Source organism: Eurypyga helias, unplaced genomic scaffold, assembly GCF_000690775.1.
Source record: "Eurypyga helias isolate BGI_N326 unplaced genomic scaffold, ASM69077v1 scaffold38250, whole genome shotgun sequence".
Lineage (NCBI taxonomy): Eukaryota > Metazoa > Chordata > Aves > Eurypygiformes > Eurypygidae > Eurypyga > Eurypyga helias.
In genome coordinates, this window is record NW_010228520.1 from 44,843 (window position 1) to 51,248 (window position 6,406).

Consider the following 6,406-nt stretch of genomic DNA (forward strand, 5'->3'; position numbering starts at 1 on the left):
ACAGGTAAAACAACCGCCCTCAAACAAATTACAAGGAGCACAGATGTGATTAGAAGCAAATAAATACAATTTCTATATCAAGGAGCTGTAGAACTCCTCTATGAAGCAACTGTCTGGGCCATATGACAGCAATCTACTCACAAACCAGCAATATGCTCTGGTAGAGGGCAGATAAAACAAACATTAGATAAAGGATCAACATCTTCCTGCAGGAATTTACAGATTCAGCCAGAAATTCTTCATGTACCAGGCCTGTTGGAAAACATTCTTTTTTTAAAAACATACCCTGATAAGAGTTTAACGCTAAATAACCCCAAGGCCTGTAGAGCTGCCTTTCACTTTCTGATTTGACTTGGTGAAGTCTCATTACTCAGTCTGAACAATGTAGATGGATGGTATAGAGAAATGAGGAGATGAAAAAAAAAAAAAGAAAAAAAACTGGGATGAGAATATTTCTGCCCACTGGCTCTGTCTTTTCCTGGGAATAAGGAAACAACAGCACTCCAGGAACAACAACAAGAACTCAAACCCTTCTTGCTTTTGCTGAACCCTTCAAAAAGTTGTCACGGTCTTTAACAAACTCAGCTCCAAAATATTCAAATAAAATCTGCCTAAAAACCAACTTTCTGACATCAGCAATGTAGCTATATGTTGTAACTATGCTACAGCTCCTTCTTTTTTCCTAAGGAGCTCCCTGGAAAACAGACAAGTGTGATTACACTTGTTTTGTGGATGCCTGAAACCACAGGATGCTTCCATGTAACCCTGCTACCTTCTACATGCTCCTTGGAGGGAAAGGCATAAGGGGTCCTCGGTGCAGCACAGGACAGCTTTATGAAGGGATTCATCCATGAAATTCACACAGACATATGGAGGCCAGGCTGATACCACAGCCAAGAGTCCTCATTCTTCACTTTCTTCTCTAATTTGAAATAATTCAAAGCAAATTATACATCCTAGACAGTTTCCACTCTGCTTGTCATTTTAAATAATTTCAAGCATGTAAATAAATAACTGACATAGATTCAGAAGAGGGCTTTGTGCTACAGTGAAAGAAAGGTTCACGCTACTCAAACAGGCAAGAACCATCCTCACCAGTACCACCAACTCACAGTGACACACATTCAGTGCATCTGCCACAGAGTCAACAGAAGTTTAGGAGGAGTGCATGGGGTTCAACCTGTGCCCCAGCACACGGTCCAGGCACAACTCTTAATGTCCTTCTAGGTTTTAAAACTCACTCATAACAGGGAAAGACAGAAGCAGGGCTGAGACCTCTTCTAGATGATATAGGACAAGCCATTCTGGAATTACCCTGGAGACAGGCTGCTGCATACCGTGCCAAGGCAGGCAAGAACTTGATGGTACTAACTATTCCAAAAAGGAAAATACAGAAGATACAAATCAAAGATCAGTGACAGCTTTGGAAATCAGCTAGTCCATTGCATCCTGCCAGCCCAAAAATCTGTGACTCTTCAAACCCAGAGGAACTGTCAAAGTCATTATTGAATAACTAAGGAGAACAAAATATTGACTTCAAGCCCTTTGTGCTCATAAATCACAGGTTTCATTTTCCAAGCTGCAACAGTTTCCTTGCTTATGCAAATGCAGAATCTCAAGTCCACTTTCTCCACAAGTTTGCTCATATCAGTGGTCATTCTGGTGGCCATATAATGTACCACTGTTACATAACCTTCCTTTGGCAAAAAATAATTATTTTTCTTTATTATTGTGTCCAAACTTTAAAAAAAAAAAATCAACAAAAACAATTACCTTCCCATTCATTTTGTTCATTCTGGTATTCATACACATTTCTGGCACAAGCACACAAATTGAACAGATGATAACAAACCACTTAAAATCCACGGTTGCATGAACACTGGTGCAAATCCGGGGCTCAAAGCTGAAGTATTGCTCCAGCAAAACCCTCCTGGGCTTCTGTTGCTGGTTTGAATCACAACCTGCAGCATGAAGATGACAACATGAGTAGTGGAGACTTGGACAAAATTCGTCTATGAGGAAGTACAGATCTAATCTTGCTCATGCAAACAGATCTTCTTGTATTGATGGTAAATTAAATCCAAGATACTGATTTCATTCCCGTTGGAGGTCCAGATAACCATCTGGTATAAATCAGTCTGATTCCTTTGACTTCAGTAGGATTATAATGCTCAAAGCCAGTTAAAGATCTCACCCAGTGACTAAGGCACATTTACTCGTTTTCACTTTAAGCTGGCAAACATCCTTAGCTTTAAGTTTCCAAGCAAAGGCAGAAGGGAGCTGAACAAAAAATACTTTTTCTCAACAATGCAAAAAGGAAAACCAGACATTATTTCAGGTCAGCCTGAAACATTTAGTTCAAATTAAAAGGGTTAGACTTACAAATGCAAAACAAAAGTTTAAAGCTTTTCTTAAAAAAAAAAACAAAAACAAAACAAAACAAAACAAAAACCACACCACAGCAAATGGGGGGTGGCACAGATCTCCACTAACAGTACTGTGTCAAAATGGAACGGCAAAGTTTTTTTTCGAAGACACTGACACTAATTGTTTCATTTAGGAAGCAACAAATCTACTCTATGGGATTTGTAATTCTTCAAAACCTTACTTTTTTTGGGCTCAGTATGACCTGGCCGGGGGGCAGAAATGTGTCTTTTCACACGGTAGCTAGCTTGTATTTTTTGGAACAACGGGAACCTCTCAATCTCATTCGTCTCAGTTGCTCTGCTTTCAGAGGCTGTCCCACACCTCTGATCCCTCTGTAGCATGAAATAGTCTTCTAGCAACCTAAAATTAGCAAATCTAGGAACTCAGAGAGACCTGCTTTCCCACAGCTGAGCTGTGGTTGATAAAGATCCAAGAGAGAGACCTGCTCACAGGCAACCACACGGGAGTGTGCGTTTTCGTTGCTGCATTCACCTCCCACGTCAGCAGTTATGTCACTGGGTACTTGAAACACACCTCTCCGAATGCAAACAGAGGGCGTAGGAGCCTTGGCACTGTGGTGAGCATGCAGCTCAGTCTCCACGCTGGGTCACCTGGGGTTATGGGTCCAACCAGCACCAAAACACAGACTCCTTATGGTGCAGCAGCATCAAGAATAGACCGTTATGTCCACTGTGAGCTAATGGCTATCCAAAACCTTTTATTAGTGGAGAGACATGAATGCCTGGCTCTTTCATCTGTTTCTGCAGGTGGAATAAGCAGCAGGGATAAGGTGGTGCTTCTGACCAAGGAAGCCTTTGAAAAGTTCAGCTGTTGAAATCGCAGTCGTTCCCAGTCCAGGCTACGGTGGTGTGCCATGCTCTCAGCTCCTGCTGTCTCCTCTCCCCTGTGCCACAGCCAACATGGTTCACAGTACCCACCTTCCCTCCTTCCCACACACCTCCAAAGGCCACAGCCAGATGCTTCCACAAAAGCAGCTCCTGCCTGCTCCCCAGTCCCCCCCTTCCCTGCTCCTTGCCTCCATCAATGAACATACAAAGGATAGGATGTCCCTATACATCATGGCCAATATGGTTTGTCAATATGAAAAAAGGCAACAGCCGCAGCTGTTTAAAATGATGTAAAATTTGGATAAAATGATCTCTCACCTTGTGGAGGCTGACATGGGTTCTCTCCAAGCACCGTCAGCTCTTGCCTTCAGGGAAAACACAGGCCACGCACAAACGACTTTTGGCTGCTCTTTGGTATTGCTTGACAAAGGCTTTGCTCTTATCAAAATAACATTCCTGTTGGTACATGCAGCCTAGTCTGATGGCAGTCAGGAGAAGGATACTTATACCATGGACTGTGCAGACCCTGGGTGTGTGTGGCCCTTAAAACCAGCTGAATTAAGCGGATGTAAAACCTACATATGCAGCAATACCAGCTTGGCACTGCCTATTTCTTTTTAAAAGCAGGGTTTATTATCCCCTCACAGCTGGTACCTGGGTGGGATCACCCATCAGGAATTTGAGCTTCTTTCTAGGAAGGTAATTTTGCCAGTTACATTTTCATTTTCTGTTCAGAGTCAGAAAGCAAATGAAAATGAAAACCAGGAGTGAAATCTATTCCAGGATCCTCCAAATGGCACTTCCCGTTTGACTGCTACCCTGTTTTGTCTAATTTTGTTGCCAGGTGTTTATCTTTAGAACAGATTGATTTGATATTGCCTTTCTAGAGCTGTTTTCTGACAAGGAATTTTAATTTGAGGTGACGTGCAGACTCCTGGCAGGCCTGATCCTGAGAAGTGCTCAGTAAGGGCATAGCTGGCTCTTGTGGAAGAACAAGACCACCGCTCTTAATTTATGATGTGGACTAAGAAAAACCCCGTACATTTGGCCCCAGGAGAGTACAATTTTCAGTAGAAACCAAGTAGAAATTTTCATTAGCTTTGAGACATAAAAGTAACATCTATTTATTCATTAAATATATTTCACTTCAAGATAAGTGGGAATCATCTGATTCAAGGAGAACAGATTTGTGTTAGCTGGGCAGTTAGGAGAAACCCCCCTGAAGATCCCTTCCTTTTTTGAGTTTGGCTTTTTCTTTGTTGTTGTTTTACCAACAAGCTTTAGAGAATGTCGCAGGCAGGGCCTAAGACATTTTGTGATTATGTTCAAATATAAAGAGATAGTCCAAGTCCCAGACATGGGGACTGGAAGGGAAAGAAAAACTGATTAATCGGAGAGCTTGTGAAGAGCACTAGAACAAAAGAAATGAGAGGGTTGTCACCCTCCAAAGCTTTCAGATCGATAAACAAGCTTCAAAAGCAATATAAATTCATTGTCTGTCCTGGATCCATAAAACATGCCTGGGTTAGAAACACTGGTTTTACTACTCAGCTTTCAGACATGAAAAGCCAGGCTGGATGTGGCTTTGAGCAACCTGGTCTAGTGGAAGGTGTCCCTGCCCATGTCAGGGGGGTTGGAACTAGATGATCTTTAAGGTCCCTTCCAACCCTAACCATTCTATGATTCTATGATTCTATGGGTGACTGTTCCAACAGAGTGCAAAGGTTACCCAGCAAACATTGGTCTGCCTGGGGAATAGCATCCCAAAACATGCCTGATCTGTGCGCATCAGACACTGAACAACTGCAGAATTGATCATTTTCCAAAAGGCTGAAGCAATGAAATTCACTGTCTTGTTGTCACATCTTCACAAATCCCATGTCTGTAGTATTCCTGGTCTGCCTTTTGCCATAGTCTTACACTTTGCTTCTCCTGTGAAAACTGCCTCGTATATGCTCTTACCACACTCTTAAACACATTTATACAAAGGGAAGCAAATAACATTAGCTTGTGGTTTGCATAATCTAATCATTATTTACAGCTACCTGAATTTTGATGCAAGTCTTTCCCTATCCCTTTCCTTTTCTCAGTATAAAGATCCTGTAAGGAAGTCCCAAGGAAAATCTGAAAATTTGCTATAGTGACTCACATTTATTATGCACTATCCAGACTTTTCTTATATAAGGCTGAGTCACTCATTAGCTGAATCTTTGCAAACACAGAAGAAAATAAGGGAATTTTTTCAACAAATGTTCAGGTCTGTTTTCTCTGTTACAGCAACACAGGTTATGGTTTCACTAGAATTTTGATTTAACTCCCTGTGACTTCCCTGGTTATTTTAGTATTTCATTTATCCAGTAACATAGAATCATAGAATCTTTTAGGTTGGAAAAGACCATTAAGATCATAAAGTCATTTTGTCAACATAACACTGCCAAGCCCACCACTAAACCATGTCCCTAAGTGGCACATCTACATGTCTCTTAAATACCTCCAGGGATGGTGACTCAACCACTTCCCTGGGCAGCCTGGTTGGAGAAGAGACCAACCCCCACGTCTCTGCAACCTCCTTTCAGGGAGTTGTAGAGAGCAATAAGGTCTCCCCTGAGCCTCCTCTTCTCCAGGCTGAACGCCCCCAGCTCCCTCAGCCGCTCCTCACAGGACTTGTCCTCCAGACCCTTCCCCACCGCCGTTGCCATTCTCTGGACACGCTCCAGCACCTCAGTGTCTTCCTTGTAGTGAGAGGCCCAAAACTGAACACAGGATTGGAGGTGCGGCCTCACCAGTGCCCAGTACAGGGGGACAATCACTGCCCTGCTCCTGCTGGCTACCCTGTTCCTGATGCCAGACAGGATGCCGTTGACCTTCTTGGCCACCTGGGCACACTAAGCATCTTTTGAGTCAGTATTTACCTTTTCAATTTGATTTATTTAAAACAGAAAAACTTATGTACCCAGAAATTTCTGAACATCATCTTCCTTTTCACATGCTCTGGGCGTTTCATATTTACTTTCCAAAGCCCCAACCACATGTATGTCACTGAGATGCATCTGTCTGTTCTGTTGTTTCAGGGGTTATTGCTAGTTTTAACCTCTAACTTTTATTGCTTTACATGAGACATTACCCCACGA